The following is a 17,216-nucleotide window of genomic DNA, read 5'->3' as shown; positions in this document are numbered from 1 at the left end:
TAATAAGGAGGAGGCGGAGGAATGAGCTTAAGACGAATAAATGAAAAAAAAATTGGAAGAGGAGGAAAGAGAAAAAGAAATAAAGAAAAGAATGAGAATATTAATGGTAAGGAGAAAGAGAGCCAGACCAAAAGGATAAAGAAGAGCAGAGAGAGAGAGAGAGAGTGAGAGAGGGAGAGAGAGAGAGAGTGAGAGAGGGAGAGAGAGAGATAAGCACCCCCTTCCGCCCCCCACTACCCCCCAACATACAGGCCCCTCAGCACCAACGTCTTGTAAAGTCTAGGGCAATGGTCGCCTTGGGAGGACTAAGTGTGTAAGTTACTCCTCCTCTTACTCCTTAACTTCCTTACTCCTTATTATCTTTCTTCTCTAACTTTCTTTCGCCCTTCTTTTCCATCGTTCTATTTTTGTTTTTGTTTTCTTTCATCATTTTTCCTATTTTTTTCGTTGTAATTTCATCCTTTTCCATAATTTCGTTGGTTTCTATAATTTATTTTTCATTTTCCTTCCCTTTTCCCTTCTTTCACTCCTTGTTTTTTTCTTCCTTCCCTCCCTCCTTCTTTCATTCTTTCCTTCTCTTTTCCTTCAGTTATCCTTATTTCAGTCTTTCCTCGATTTATTTATTTCTTCCCTTCCTCCTTTTCCATTGTCCCCTCACTTTTCTATCATTTTTCCTTGTTTCATTCTTTCCTCGATTTCTTCTTTCCTTCCTTCCTTCCTTCCTTCCTTCCCTCCTCCCTTACCTTCCCATCTTTCCCTGCTCGCTTCATACCTCCCTCCATTTCCACTCTCACTCACTTTCCTCTCAATACACCTAACCATATTTTTTTCTAAGGCTCACCAACATAGGGTCGGTATTTTCAGATGCTTCCGCCTTTCACATCAGCTACTTCCAAAGGCCGAAAGGGACATCAGTTGGGTTCTAAGGAGTGTTCTTTTAGGTTCATGGCACTAAAGAATGATCAAAGTACCAGAAGGGTCATAAAAGTTCCCCTGCAAATGCCCGAAACTCCTACGAAAGCCTTGTCAAATGTGTGTGTGTATGCTCTGGCGTCAATATGTTTAAGAATATGGACCAGTTCGACAGTCCAACACAAGGTCATTATACAAGAGCCCAAACTAAACTATATCCTCCACAATAATCCGTTTTTTTCTTCTCAATGCAAGATACTAAAGAGACTTCCTGTGCACTTCGCTTAAATATCATCCTTTTCATATCAATTCCAAACACGATACAGGTAATTTTCGCTGCATTTTGTGTTTGGTTTGGGAGCTTGCGAACTTGCGGTATTGGACTGTGGAACTCGCCCTATGACCCCCAGTATCTTTCGCTCCATAAAAGGCAAAGGTGTTAGCAGTGTAGCAACAGTGGTATACGTGCGACCTTGATCTTGGGTGGCCTTGTATCGCATGTGAATAATTAATGAGACGCAAACAGCTTCATTTTAGATAAGGAATGGACTTGTGTTGGTCGTGTGCTTTGCTATCATTAATTGGTTTTGCAGGGTGGTGTGTGTGTGTGTGTGTGTGTGTGTGTGTGTGTGTGTGTGTGTGTGTGTGTGGAAAAATAGTCACGGATCGGTGGATAATCGGTGCTATGTTTCTTTGGTAACATTCTCTCTCTCTCTCTCTCTCTCTCTCTCTCTCTCTCTCTCTCTCTCTCTCTCTCTCTCTCTCTCTCTCTCTCTCTCTCTCTCTCTCTCTCTCTATCTATATCGTTTTTTCTCCGTTTTTCTAATTTTCTCTTTTTTTCTCTTTTTCTTTTACTCGTCTAATTTCCTTATTCTTTCTTTCTCTTGCTTTTCCTCTTCTCTCTCTCTCTCTCTCTCTCTCTCTCTCTCTTAACACGATAATAAGCGAAAACGTTCTGCTCATAAATTCCAGATGAGGACACACACACACACACACACACACACACACACACACACACACACACCGACGGTCGCACAGCCCACTTCCACCACCATCACCACCACCACCACCACTTCACCTCCTCCTCCTCCTCCTCCTCCTCCTTCAGTCATCTAAATTTAAGGAATCGGTTTATTTTTACGTGCGACAACGACCGTAAACTTTGGAGTCGTCACGAAGTCTTACGATCTCACGAATCTTGCCGAGGCTTTTGTGTGCAGCGCTGTCAGACGTCGCCAGCTGTCTTGAACGATTCTGTTTTTATTACTTTTTCCATTATTTGTCCTCATATTGGATGCTTTGTGTGTTTGAGCCATGTAAAATTTGTTATATTTAGATCTTTTTTTTCTTTTTTTTTAGTAATCTTGCATTTGAGGCCCCGAGGTTGTTTTTATTCACGTTTTATTGTTTTTTTATAGTTTTTTTTATATCTCTTTCCTACCTTTCCAAACTTCCTTCCTCCCTCACCTACCCTTCTCTCACCTACCTTTCCAAATTTCCTTCCTCCCTCACCTACCCTTCTCTCACCTACCTTTCCAAACTTCCTTCCTCCCTTACCTACCCTTCTTCTTTCTCCTATCTTTCCAAACTTCCTTCCTCCCTCACCTATCCTTCTTCTCTCTCCTATCTTTCCAAACTTCCTTCCTCCCTCACCTATCCTTCTTCTCTCTCCTATCTTTCCAAACTTCCTTCCTCCCTCACCTATCCTTCTTCTCTCTCCTATCTTTCCAAACTTCCTTCCTCCCTCACCTATCCTTCTTCTCTCTCCTACCTTTCCAAACTTCCTTCCTCCCTCACCAATCCTTCTTCTCTCTCCTATCTTTCCAAACTTCCTTCCTCCCTCACTTATCCTTCTTCTCTCTCATTTTTCTGAACTTCCTTCCTCTTTTAGCTATCCTTCTCTCACCCACCTTTCAAAACTTCCTCCATCCCTAACCTAAATCTGAGATATTTATTTTCTTTTTTTCCTTTCTTTGTTATTTCTTCTGAGGCAGCCACTGATGTTATTCACGCCTGGTTTTCTCTTTACTGCTTTGGGACGTTTAATTATTAGGGTTAGAACAACGAAATCTATATGGGTGCTCTCTCTCTCTCTCTCTCTCTCTCTCTCTCTCTCTGTGTTTTCTTATCCAACATTTAAAATTTGCTAGGATTCACCTTTTCTTCGTCAACTTGCATGGCTATTCATATATTCTTTTTTACTGGGTTTCCTACCGAACTACCCAACGCTGACACTATATTCACCCCTTCTACTTGTTTTTTTTCCACCGTTTATGTTATTAGTTGTTGGTTCGTAGCAAAGGAACTTAACTTGCATCAAGGCTATTTATATATTCTTCCTTTATGGGTTTCCTTCCGCTGCTCAATGCTATACTCACCCCTTCTATTTTATTTTTTCTCACCGTTCATGTTGTTCTTAATGTTTCGAGGCAAAGAAACTTAACTTGCATAACTATTATATATTCTTTCTTTCTGAGTTTCCGTCCAAGCTGCTCAATCCACCCTTTCTATTTAAATTTATCTCATCGTCCATGTTATTATTAATGTTTCCAGGCAAAGGAATAAACTTGCATGGCTGTTTATATATTCTCTCTTTCTGTGTTTCCTTCCGAGCTGCTCAATGCCATTTCCACTCATTTTATTTAAATTATTCTAAAAGTTCATTTCCTTCTTGTTTGCGATTTTTATTTACTTGTATTTTTATTCACTCGTATTTTTCTTTCTTTCTCTGTCTTCCTCTTGTCTTTTAATTTCCTGGATGTTTGGAGCCGCGCACAAAGATCTTTACATTATTATTATTTTCTTCTTTTTCTTGTGTTTATTCGTTCTCGTTTGTGATTTTTATTTACTTGTATTTGTATTCACTCGTATTTTTCTTTCTTTTTCTGTTTTCCTCTTTTCTTGGATTTTGGAGCCTCGCACAAAGATCTTTACATTATTATTATTTTCTTCTTTTTCTTGTGTTTATTCGTTCTCGTTTGTGATTTTTATTTACTTGTATTTGTATTCACTCGTATTTTTCTTTCTTTTTCTGTTTTCCTCTTTTCTTGGATTTTGGAGCCTCGCACAAAGATCTTTACTTTATTATTATTTTCTTCTTTTTCTTGTGCTTATTCGTTCTGGTTCGTGAATCTCATTTACTTGCATTCGTATTTACTCGCGTTTTTCTTTCCTTTTTTTTCCTGTTGATATTTTTTCGGTGTTTGAAGCCCCGCACAAAGACCTTCTTAACATTGACGAGCATAACAAGATTATCCTATTAGTATTCTTTCTTCGTGTTTTTCTTTACGTGAATGCTTTGAAAAGACCATATGGAGCTTAACTATTTTTCCTCTCTCTCTCTCTCTCTCTCTCTCTCTCTCTCTCTCTCTCTCTCTCTCGTGTAATCGTTATGACGGAGTTCTGGGAATGAATGAATCGCAGGTTGACATAATTTTAAGAGTATTTATATGATTCTGTTTGTGTGTATTTTTTCCTGTGCTAAAGGATATAATTATGTAAAGGCCGTATGGAGATTTTTTTTTTCAAGCTGTTTTTAGTTTTTTTGTGTGTGTGTAAATACATTGTCATAATAAAGAACAGTTACAGAAATCAGTTTTCTGTGGATTATTTTGGGGACGAATTCTAGTATATACAAATATGACCTTATGGAGACGACCTATTTTATTTATTTTTCTTGGCAAGTGTTTGAGCACGTAGTAAAAATATATGGCGATAATTTAACCGTCTTCAAGGCTTTTTCTTGTTTTTCTTTCTATCATTTTTATTTGCCTATCTGTTTATTTTACTTGCTTGTTTCCTTTCACTGCTGCGGACACTTTTTAATTACTACAAACCCCCCAGCCCACCACCACTATTGTTTTTGGGCTTTGGGCTTTGGGCTGGCCGGGACGCTTCACCAACCAGCGGACTAAACAGTAGGTAACCTGTAAAGACTCAGGAACAGACACAACAGAGACATGACCTTTTTTCAAGTTTTCCTTACTTTCATTTTACGTCTTAAAACAGATAAGTAGCTGTAATTCATTTTTACTTTTCATTCTTCTCAGCTTTGCCTTTCACTAATGCCGACACCTTACGTAAACATTACTATATCAATAAATTTAACTGTTGATTTGCCTTTATTTTCACAGCCGTCAAATATGCGCCTCGGTTCTTACAAAAAAACAACAACAACGCCATATTATTAGATTAGAAAGGTCATCCCAACACACACACTCTCTCTCTATAGAAAAATAAATCTCTCTCTTCTTTATAGTAATGCCTCATTTCATTTTCACTATTCTCTTTTTACCCTCATGCCAAGAAAAAAATATCAGAACCACTGCTGCCGACGATTGTGTATTTGTTTTTATTTCCTCTTTGAGTATCTTATTCTTATTTTTTCGTCCTTTCTTTTCCATTTCTGTTTTTTACCCTCAAACACAAGACAGAGGGAAAACAAGATGATAATAATAAGAAGAATATGAATAAGAATATAAATAAGAATAAGAAGAAAAAAAAGAAAATGAAGAAGAAAGAAAGAAAAAAATCATATCAAGAATAGACACCATCCCTGTCCTTCATCTCCTGTCCCCCCTCCACCTCTCACCCTTGCTTCTTCCTCTGCACCTCCTCCCCGACAGCAGCAGCTTAGTGTTGTGATGATTCGAGATGCTGAGCTTTGCGACAGCGGACTGACCACACACACACACACACAGACAGACAAAGGGTGGGGGTGAGAGTGTCTATAAGCGCTGAGTCGGCTGCAAGTACACACACACACACACACAGACTTCCGCGTTGGACACACTGCCAGGCTAAACAGTGCCCTTCCCAAGTTCACTGTCACACACACACACACACACACACACACACACACACACACACACACACACTCGTTTGTGCAGTCTATTTAAAAGGTTTATGATGACGAAAAAACAACACGCGTGGGAATCGGCCAGACACGGCTTTGAACAAACAATATTGGACCGAGTTATGTGAGCGAGATAGGGGATGGGGAGAGAGAGGAAGGGATGCGTGAAGAGGGAAAGGATTATGGAAGGGAAAGAATGGAAGGGAGAGGATGGATAGGGAAAAACGGGAAAGGATGGGTGAGAAGGGGAGGAAAATATGAGAGAAGGGAGAGGAGGGATAGGGAATAAGGGAATGGGGAGGAAGAAAGAAGGGATAGATGAGAAGGGGAGATAAAGATGAGAAGAGAAGGGAGGGGTAAGGAAGGAAGTAAGAGAAGGGATGGGAGAGGAAGGGTAGGAAGAGAGAGAGAGAGAGAGAGAGAGAGAGAGAGAGAGAGAGAGAGAGAGAGAGAGAGAGAGAGAGCGAGCGCGCGAGAGAGAGAGAGAGAGAGAGAGAGAGAGAGAGAGAGAGAGAGAGAGAGAGAGAGAGAGAGAGAGAATGTGATCCTCGCGTTAGAATTTTAAACACGTAACGGTTCAAAAAAAAAAAAAAAAAAAAGAGGAAACAATATAAAAGGTGATATGAAACCTGATACGTGTGTGTGTGTGTGTGTGTGTGTGTGTGTGTGTGTGTGTGTGTGTGTTGATATTTTTTTTCTTTCAGACTAGCAAGGTCATCTCTCGCTAGTTGGAGATTGAGTGCATTAAAGCAATCTCTCTCTCTCTCTCTCTCTCTCTCTCTCTCTCTCTCTCTCTCTCTCTCTCTAACTAAGCAGCCAGATTCATGCCTACACACACACACACACACACACACACACACACACACACAGATAAAAAGACAGGGTTTGATCGCATTACACATCAACACTATATAAGTTACAAATTAAAGCAGAATATTTTATAGCTATACATTACATGGGGAAGCTTTTTTTTTTATCATACGTATATTTTTTTTCGTGTCAGAGTGTCTCGTGTATAAAGGACTCTCCCCCCTCCCCCCTTCTCCTCTTTAGGCTCTAAGTTCAAGTCTTTATTTCACCTTGACCTGACCCTTTCATGACCCTCTCCTCCACACGCAACTAAGGTACAACAAAATGAAAAAAGAAGGGATAAGGAAGAGAAAGAAAAGGGAAATACAAATAAAAGTTGAGAAAATGAATTGCTATAAAAAAGAGAAAGGACACAAAATAAGAAAAGGAAGGATAAGGAAGAGAAAGAAAAGGGGAATACAAATAAAAGAGGTAAAAAGAAAATAAGAAGATATAAAAAAGAAAAGAAAAGTAAAAATATATATAAAAAACAGAAAAGGTTAAATATAAAAAGAAAAAGAAAAATACACAAGAAAGAAAAAAAAATAAGACGAAAAACAAACTGATAAATAAAAGTAACTGAAAAATGTAAAAGATTGATAAACTCGCTATCTTCCACTTCCTCCTCCTCCTTCTCCTTTATCTCTTTCTCCAACTATACCCTCTTCTTTTTGTCCTCTAACTCTTCCATCTTCTCCTCTTCTATCTCCTCATCCCTATCCTTCTCCCTTGCGAACTTTTCCTAATCATTTACTTTCTCTCTCATCCTCCTCCTTTTCCTCTTTATCCAACTATACCCTCTTCTTTTTGTCCTCTTACTCTTGCATCTCCTCCTCTCCTCCTCCTATTCCTCCTCTAACTCCTCCCTGTACCTCGCTATCTCGCCTTCATGACCGCCTGTCCCCCGCGGCCTCACATAAACCCTTCCCTCCCGCGCCCAGGCAATTATCAAGCAGGGATCACAAGGCCTCCACTGACTCATGGCCTCGCGGGCACCTCGTGACCCGCGGGTGGAGAGGCGAGGGCGAGGTGAGGCAGGATGTGGTGTAGTAAAGGGTAAAGGGTAATGGGATGTTGGGAAAGATGTAGATTGTAGAGGGAGGGAAAGATGGGATTGGGGGAGGAGGTTTAAGGGGAGAAGGGGGAGAGGAAGAGCTGGAGAAAGAAAGAGAAGGACAGGAGTGAGAAGGTGGAGGAGGAGGAGAGAAAACGTTGGAGAAGAAAGAGAAAGAGGAGAAGGATAGGAATGAGAAGGAAGAAGAAGAGGAGGGGGAGATGGAAGAGAAATAAGAGGACAAAAAAGAAGAGGAAACAGTAAGAAAAAAGAGGAAAAGGAAGAAGAGAAAAGTGGAGAGGAGGAAAAGGAGGAGGAGAAGATGAAAGCGTAAGAGGAGAACAAAGATGGAATAGTTAAAAAAGGAGGAAAAGGAGAAGGAGGAGAAAAAGGTGGAGTAGGAAAAGGCGGAAGAGGAAACGGTGGAAGAGGAAAAGGAGATGGAGGAAAGACAAAAGTGTGGTTTGGGAAAGAGATGGATTGATGGGGATGGGAAAATGGGAGGAGAGAGAGAGAGAGAGAGAGAGAGAGAGAGAGAGAGAGAAATAGGGGGAGGAGGAGGGGGATGTGGGGTGACACTTCAAACGATTTCCAACACACGACCAACGCACATATATTTTCACCCGTCTGGCAAAACATGAAGATCGGAGTGGGATAAAACATAAAAATAAAAAAAAAACAAGAGCGTCCCTTTAAGCGTGAGATAGGGGGGGGGGGGGGACGACCGGGGAGGGGCCAAATCCATCCACGAATTGTAGCTAGGTTGGTATTTATTTTAATTTTTCTTCACCGTGATACAAGGGAGCGAAAAAAAAATATTAGTACCACTGTCACGCGCTGTATGCATAGTGAAAGGAAGATGTACGTATATACAAAGTGAGTCACCATGCACTTGTCTGAAAGAGGGAGGGAGGGAGGGAAGGAAGGGTTGCAAGAGAGAGAAGTGAGGAGTGAGAAGAGGAGTAGGACACGAAAGGAATGAGGAGGGGAAGGGAGAAGAGAAAAAATGGGAAGAGAATAGGAGGGAGGGAGGGTGGGGAATGGCATAGACGTGAGGAATGAAGAGGGGATGAGAGAGGAAAAGGGATGTGGATAGGAAAGAAAGGAGAGAGGATAGACGAGAGGGCGACAAGAGGAGTGAGAAGGAGGGGATGGAGAGGAAAAAGGAGGGGAATGGGATAGGAAGGAGTGATAAAAGACCAAGGACTGAGGAGAAGACAGAAGAAAATAAATGGGGATTGAATAGGAGGGGGAGAGGAACAAGGGATGAGAAGTATGAAAAGAAGGGAGAAGAGATGGGGCTGGGATAGAAGGGAGGGAGGAACGTGGTGTGGGAAGGAGAAGAAGGAACATGAAAAAGGATGGGAATGGGACAGGAGTGAGAGGGATGATGGGAATGGGAATGATGGGAATGGGAACAAGAAAAACGATGGGAAATGGGTAATGGAAACGGTAATGGTAACAAGAAAAACGATGGGAATGGGACAGGATTGAGAGGGATGATGGGAATGGGAGTGATGGGAATGGGACAGGAGTGAGAGGGGATGATATAGCAGCGTGGGACTAGGAAAGATAGGAGCGGATGGTAGGAAAGGGATAGGGTTGGGGTAGGATCACGGGAGGGAGAGGGAAGGGGGATGGGGCGAGGGACGAAGCCAGTGAGATAAACGCGTGTGTGTGTTTGCCAGCAGAGAACCGATACAGCCAGGCGTGTCTTGTTCTACGTTTAATGAGATGACCGAGTCTAAACCTTACCTGAAACATTATTATTGACAACAAGACTGATCATAACGGTACTCTTTTGAGGCAGAAGAACCTAATGGAAAAACAGAGGTGAGGGTGGACTAGGTATTCTGGGCTGGTATGTCTTACTCGTTGCCTACTCTTAGTTACTCAAAACATTTAACCTTACAATAAGAAGGAACACAAAACAACCTTTCGAGGCGGGAGGAAAAGTAAAGGACGTAAGGATATTGGACTCGAGGATAAGGGTATGTTCTGTACTGCTCGTTGTCGCTTTATAGATATCCAAAATCACTCAACCTAACATCTGACAAAAGAACATAACATAACAGTGTATTTTCGAGGCAGATAAAGAAACCGATACGAACAAACTAACAAAGAAAAGATAAAGTGAAGATGGTGGTGGCTTAGGAATTCGTTTTCGCTTTATAGTTATTAAAATGCACTCAACCTTACTGGTGGATAGGGGACGGGTTGGTAATGGGACTGATGGAGAGGGGAAGGGTTGGTATTGGGACTGGTGGATAGGGGAAGGGTTGGTATTGGGACTGGTGGATAGGGGACGGGTTGGTAATGGGACTGGTGGATAGGGGACGGGTTGGTAATGGGACTGGTGGATAGGGGACGGGTTGGTAATGGGACTGGTGGATAGGGGACGGGTTAATAATGAGACTGGGGGAGAGGGGAAGGGTTGGTAATGGGACTGGAGGAGTGGGGAAGGATTGGTAATGGGACTGGTGGATAGGGGAATGATTGGTAATGGGACTGGTGGATAGGGGAAGGATTGGTAATGGGACTGGTGGAGAGGGGAAGGGTTGGTAATGGGACTGGTGGATAGGGGAATGATTGGTAATGGGACTGGTGGATAGGGGAAGGATTGGTAATGGGACTGGTGGAGAGGGGAAGGATTGGTAATGGGACTGGTGGAGAGGTGAATGATTGGTACTGTGTCTGGGGGAGAGGGAAGGGTTGGTAATGGGACTGGTGGATAGGGGAATGATTGGTAATGGGACTGGTGGATAGGGGAAGGATTGGTAATGGGACTGGTGGATAGGGGAATGATTGGTAATGGGACTGGTGGAGAGGGGAAGGATTGGTAATGGGACTGGTGGATAGGGGAATGATTGGTAATGGGACTGGTGGAGAGGGGAAGGGTTGGTAATGGGACTGGTGGATAGGGGAATGATTGGTAATGGGACTGGAGGAGTGGGGAAGGGTTGGTAATGGGACTGGTGGATAGGGGAATGATTGGTAATGGGACTGGTGGAGAGGGGAAGGGTTGGTAATGGGACTGGTGGATAGGGGAAGGGTTGGTAATGGGACTGGTGGATAGGGGAATGATTGGTAATGGGACTGGAGGAGTGGGGAAGGGTTGGTAATGGGACTGGTGGATAGGGGAATGATTGATAATGGGACTGGTAGATAGGGGAAGGGTTGGTATTGGGACTGGTGGATAGGTGACGGTTGGTAATGGGACTGGTGGATAGCAGACAGGTTAATAATGGGACTGGGGGAGAGGGGAAGGGTTGGTAATGGGACTGGAGGAGTGGGGAAGGATTGGTAATGGGACTGGTGGATGGGGGAAGGGTTGGTAACGGGACTGGTGGATTGATTGGTAATGGGACTGGTGGAGAGGGGAGGGGTTGGTAATGGGACTGGTGGATAGGGGAAGGATTGGTAATGGGACTGGTGGATAGGGGAAGGATTGGTAATGGGACTGGTGGATGGGGGAAGGGTTGGTAATGGGACTGGTGGATTGATTGGTAATGGGACTGGTGGAGAGGGGAGGGGTTGGTAATGGGACTGGTGGATAGGGGAAGGATTGGTAATGGGACTGGTGGATAGGGGAAGGATTGGTAATGGGACTGGTGGATAGGGGAAGGATTGGTAATGGTACTAGTCGATAATGGAAGGATTGGTAATGGGACTGGTGGAGAGGGGAAGGGTTGGCAATGGGACTGGTGGATAGGGGAAGGATTGGTAATGGGACTGGTGGATAGGGGAAGGATTGGTAATGGGACTGGTGGATAGGGGAAGGGTTGGTAATGGGACTGGTGGATAGGAGATGGGTTGGTAATAGGACTGGTGGAGAGGCGACCGATTGGTAATGTGACTGGTGGATAGGGGAAGGGTTGGTAATGGGACTGGTGGATAGGGGAAGGATTGGTAATGTTACTGGTGGATAGGGGAAGGATTGGTAATGGGACTGGTGGAGAGGGGAAGGGTTGGTAATGGGACTGGTCGATAGGGGAAGGGTTGGTATTGGGAATGATGGAGAGGGGAAGGGTTGGTAATGGGACTGGTGGATAGTGGAAGGATTGGTAATGGGACTGGTGGATAGGGGAAGGATTGGTAATGGGACTGGTGGAGAGGGGAAGGGTTGGTAATGGGACTGGTGGATAGGGGAAGGATTGGTAATGGGACTGGTGGATAGTGGAAGGATTGGTAATGGGACTGGTGGATAGGGGAAGGATTGGTAATGGGACTGGTGGATAGTGGAAGGATTGGTAATGGGACTGGTGGATAGGGGAAGGATTGGTAATGGGAATGGTAGATAGGGGAAGGGTTGGTAATGGGACTTGTGGATAGTGGAAGGATTGGTAATGGGACTGGTGGATAGGGGAAGGGTTGGTAATGGGACTGGTGGATAGTGGAAGGATTGGTAATGGGACTGGTGGATAGGGGAAGGATTGGTAATGGGACTGGTGGATAGGGGAAGGATTGGTAATGGGACTGGTGGATAGGGGAAGGATTGGTAATGGGACTGGTGGATAGTGGAAGGATTGGTAATGGGACTGGTGGATAGGGGAAGGATTGGTAATGGGACTGGTGGATAGGGGAAGGATTGGTAATGGGACTGGTGGATATAGGAAGGATTGGTAATGGGACTGGTGGATAGGGCAAGGATTGGTAATGGGACTGGTGGATAGGGGAAGGATTGGTAATGGGACTGGTGGATAGTGGAAGGATTGGTAATGGGACTGGTGGATAGTGGAAGGATTGGTAATGGGACTGGTGGATAGGGGAAGGATTGGTAATGGGACTGGTGGAGAGGGGAAGGGTTGGTAACCACACAGACACCCATTACGTCAGCCAACCATCTACCAAGCCATGGAACCACATAGGTAGCCAAGCAGCCGTCAGCCAACCAGAAAGTCAGAGAGCCAGAGAGTGAGACAGTTGATAAGCCATCCACATTCCTTCCTGACGTTTAATGTGCAGAGGCATTCATTCGGCAAGTGCCATCCATAGCTCGAAGGTGCAAAAAGACGTGCGGGGAAGAGTTACTAAGCGCGCGGTGTACGGAGAGATGAAGGAGGAAAAGACGGAGGAGGGGAGACTCAAGACATGTGTTTAAAGATAGTTAGTTCAGTGGTCCAAAAATTATCGACATTCTAATGAACGATGGAATGGAGAATGAGCGTAAATTGAAGAGAATTGAAGCTGTACATACCGGATTTTTTCGATCATTTTCAAATTACTAAGTTCTTGGGCGGACGGACGAGGGGAGACTCAAGGCATATGTTCTGAGAGAGTTAGTTCAGGGGTCTCAAAATTAACGACAACCTAATTAACGATGGAAAAGTGAATGAGTGAAACCTGAAGAGAAATAAAGCTATGAACTCTATATACCGTTTGTTTTCGACCGTTTTCTCGGGCAGGATTTATAGTCTTTGAGGCTGACTGTAGCTCTTGCTGGGCGTCCATAAAGTCTAAGTTATCGACTAGGTATTTTTTTTTATTTGTTATGATGGCAGTTCGTAAATTCACCCACTCTGATGCATTGGACGTATACGTGTGTGTGTGTGTGTGTGTGTGTGTGTGTGTGTGTGTGTTATTTTTAGGTGTGTGTTGATACTCCTTGCAAGTTTTCGTTAGTTGCAGACAGTTCATTTGCGTTCCTTTAATTAAAACCGTGACTCCCCCTTCACCCCCCCCCCCTCCCTCAACACCTCCCCCCCTCCCCCCTCCTTCTCGCCCCCTGTGACTTCGAAGGCAGCTAATATTTTGTACCATGATGGGTCTTGTGAAGCATCATGAGCAGGAGTGTAAACTAACAAGAGGGGGACTATATCGGATCACCACCACCACTACCACCACCACCACCACCACGACTACCACTATCATAACTACAACCACCACCACCATCAACACCACCACCATTTCCAAAACTCAGACCAGTAAAATCATCACCACAACCTCCACCTTTATCAACACCATAACAAGCACACCCACTCATACATCACCACCACCACCACCACCACCACCATCACCATCTCGCCGCCCACACTCTAGGAGGCAGACCAGATGGGCGTGGAGGCAGCTTACAAGGCGGGTCAGGGCAGTGTTAGCGACCAGAGTTACTGTACACCCGCACCTCATCTCCAGCGTCACAGGCACACATGACCAGCGGCTTCTGACTCACCCACACACACTCACTCACTCATCCAGAAGTCAGTCAGATAGCCATGTAGTTTGTTAGCCACTCGTTCAACCACAAAGACAGCCAGCCATCCAGTTATGAAGTCAGCCAGTTAGTCAGCCATTGAGGCATGAAGAGGGCCATTTAGCAAGCCATCGAATAAAGGTCATCTTGTTAGTCAGCCATCCAGCCATGAAGTCAGCCAGTTAGCGAGTCATCCAGTAAAGAGGTCAGCCAGTTAGTCAGCCATTGAGTTATGAAGAGAACCAGTTAGCAAGCCATCCAGTAATGAGGTCATCTTGTTAGTCAGCCATCCAGCCATGAAATCAGCCAGTTAGCAAGTCATCCAGTAAAGGGGTCAGCTAGTTAGTCAGCCATCCAGTACTTGAGTCAGCCAGTTAGGTAGCCATGTAGTTAATCAACCACTTGTTCAGTAAAGTAAGCGGCCAGTAAATCATTCAGTCAGTCAGTTATCCAGCTAAGAAATGAGCAGATCACAATCATTTGGTCAGTCAGTCAGTCAGTCAGTCCGTCAGTCAGTATGTCAGTCAGTATGTCAGTCAGTCAGTCATCCAGTCCGCCAGCCAGAAAATCAGCCGCCCACACCCAATCAGTCAGTATGGCAGTCAGTCAGTCAACAAGTCAGTCAGCCGGTCAGTCAGTAAGTAAGTCAGCCAGTCCGTCAGTCAGCCAGTCAGTCAGCCAGTCAGTCAGTCAGTAAGTCAGCCAACAAGTCAGTCAGGAAACAGCCGCCCACACCCAATCAGTCAGCATGGCAGTCAGACAGATCCTAAGTTATTTGAAACCAGCCCGCCATTCAGTGAGTCAACATCCAGTCCATCAAATAGCCCACCAGTCAAACACCCAGCCAGCCAGCCCGCCAGCCCAACGGTCGGCCATACAAGCAGTCCGTCAAGCCAATCAGCCGGTCACCCAACAAGTCAATCAGTCAATCACTCACACGCTCGAGTTCCTTCCCTTCTTCCGTCTCTCTTCTCCCTCCCTTTCCCTTCCTTTTCTTTATTCCTTCTCTCCTTCTTTTCTCTTCTACCTTCTCATCCCTTCCTTTCCTTCGTTCTTACCCTCCTCTCTTCTAGCTGTACAACCTCCCTTTCACTTCCTTTCCTTCGTTCCTTCCCTCCTTCCCTCTTCTATACCTCCCTTTCCCTTCCTTTCCTTCGTTGTTTCCCTCCTTCTCTCTTCTACCTTCTCATCCCTTCCTATCCTTCGTTCCTTCCCTCCTCTCTTCTAGTTCAACCTCCCTTTCCCTTCCTTTGGCTCGTTTCTTCCCTTCCTCTGTCACTTCTCCCTTCCCTTCCACTTCCCCCTTCTACCTCCCTTTCCTTTCCTTCCTTACTTCCCTTCCTCCGACTTTTTTCTCTCTGGAGTGCCAAAGACTCAAAATCATAATTATAGTCTCCATTGAGGTGCCTCTGGGGAAGAAGAGGTAATGCGCAGAAGAGATGCGCAGAAGAGCAAAACGTCGTTATTACCAAGTCGTGGGAAACTCTTTGGGGCCTCACGATCAACATCCAACCCAGAATACCCCGACGAGTTTATCCCGCAGACTAAACAACGCTTAACACACACACACACACACACACACACACACACACATGCAAGAGAGAGAGAGAGAGAGAGAGAGACAGAGAGAGAGGGTCAATTTCGGGGTGTGAGAAGAGGGTTTGAGATACAAGAGAAGGGCAAGATGTAATGTTTTTTTCGTCTCTCTCTCTCTCTCTCTCTCTCTCTCTCTCTCTCTCTCTCTCACCCACGCCACAAATATCTACGGCCTCCCCCTCAACTCCCCCTCCCCCTCCCCCTCCCCCTTTTATCTCTCCATCCTAACCCCCACCGTGCACTACATCGCATGCCTCCCTTTCCCTTCCTTTCCTTCGTTCTTTTCCTCCCTGTTCTCTTCTACCTTCCTTTCCCTTCTTTCCTTCGTTCTTTGCCTTCCTTCTCTCTTCTACTTCTCTTTCCCTTCCTTCCTTCCGCCCTTCTCTCTTCTGCCTTCCTTTCCTTCGTTCTTTGCCTCCCTCTCTCCTCTACTTCCATTTCCCTTCCTTTCCTTCGTTTCCTCCCTTCATTCTCTCTTCTACCTCCCTTTCCCTTCCTTTCCTTCGTTCCCTCCCTTCCTTCTCTCTTCTACCTCCCTTTCCCTTCCTTTCCTTCGTTCCCTCCCTTTCCCTTCCTTTCCTTCGTTTTCTCCCTTCCTTTTCTCTTCTACCTCCCTTTCCACTTCTTTTCTTCGTTCCCTCCTTTCCTTCTCTTTTCTACCTCTCTTTCCCTTCCTTTTCCTCGTTCCTTCGTTCTTCTTCCTCCTTTTCCTTTCCTTCCTTCCCTCTCTCTCTTTTCTGTTTTTCGTGTTAAAGCAAACATGAATATTTTTCTAAGTGTGTTATCTTTAAATGTTGATATTATAATGAGCTAATTTCCCGTTCCTTTATTTTCCTTCGTTTATTCCCTCCCTCCTTCTGTCTTCTACCTTCCTTTCCTACCATCTCTCTCCTCCCTCCTTTCCCTCCCTTCCATTCCTTCACTCCTCTCCTTTCGTCTTTCTCCTCCTTCACTCTCGCATAGTTTAATGAACCCAGACACTGCCACCCACGATCCACCACCACTCACCCTCCTCTCCCTTAACCACAAACCCCTCTCTTCCTCCCTCCCTCCCTCCCTCGCCGCCTCTCTCACCCATCAAGCACTTAAAAATTAGCCCCACAAGATCGGCTTCAGCGACGGCCCGTAAAGCAAGGGTTATTTATGTGGTGGCGAGGAAAGGAAAAAGCAAGCGTCACTGTCATTATGGGCGCTCGACCCACACCTCGGCCGCAGTGCATTGCCACCTTGATCGCTAGCATAGGAGGGGAACACCTGGAGAGGGAGAGGGAGTGTTGGGTTCTTCTGCTGGCACCTGGCACCTGGGTATGGCACCTGGGTATTGTTACTATTTCTGGTTGTTGTGGGTTATCATATTGTTTTTTATAGTAAAGGAAACAGCTCAAGGGTAAAAACAGAAAACATTGATGGGAAAAAAATAAACCAGCTAATCATTGCCCCTATAATAAACAGTTTAGAAGAGTGACCAAAAGAGAGGTTGCTGTTACTAGTTATTTTTTTGTAGTTGTTTTTTCTATTGTTCTTGTTTTTTGTTTTCTTTTTTCTTTGCGGTTGTTGTTGTTGTTGTTGTGATAATTTAAAACGGGTGAAGGTATTGTATTTCTTTCTTTTTAATTCTTTCTTCCCCCTTTTTATTATCCTTTGAATATTGTTGTTGTTGTTGTTGTTGTTGTTGTTGTTGTTGTTGTTGTTTTAAATAGGACGAAAGTATTATATATCTGCTTTCATCTTAATTTTTCTTTTTTCTCCCTTGCTTCTAG

The 17,216-nt window shown here is 44.5% G+C and overlaps 1 protein-coding gene and 1 long non-coding RNA gene across 2 annotated transcripts in view; both read right to left on the bottom strand.

Moving 5' to 3' along the window:
- LOC127004465 (annulin-like) overlaps positions 1 to 17,216 on the bottom strand; it is a 53,104-nt gene that overhangs the window by 23,362 nt on the left and 12,526 nt on the right. The gene's annotated exons all lie outside the window — the stretch shown is intronic.
- Positions 2,017 to 6,017, bottom strand: LOC127004467 (uncharacterized). Its single transcript, XR_007757840.1, has 3 exons — positions 2,758 to 6,017; positions 2,470 to 2,661; positions 2,017 to 2,424 (listed from the first exon to the last, which is right to left on the bottom strand). It is a non-coding gene; the product is annotated as an uncharacterized LOC127004467 (long non-coding RNA).

Source organism: Eriocheir sinensis, chromosome 28 (assembly GCF_024679095.1).
Source record: "Eriocheir sinensis breed Jianghai 21 chromosome 28, ASM2467909v1, whole genome shotgun sequence".
Taxonomy (NCBI): Eukaryota; Metazoa; Arthropoda; class Malacostraca; order Decapoda; family Varunidae; genus Eriocheir; species Eriocheir sinensis.
Note: the sequence above shows the minus strand (reverse complement) of the source record. Positions and strands in the feature narration are given on the sequence as shown.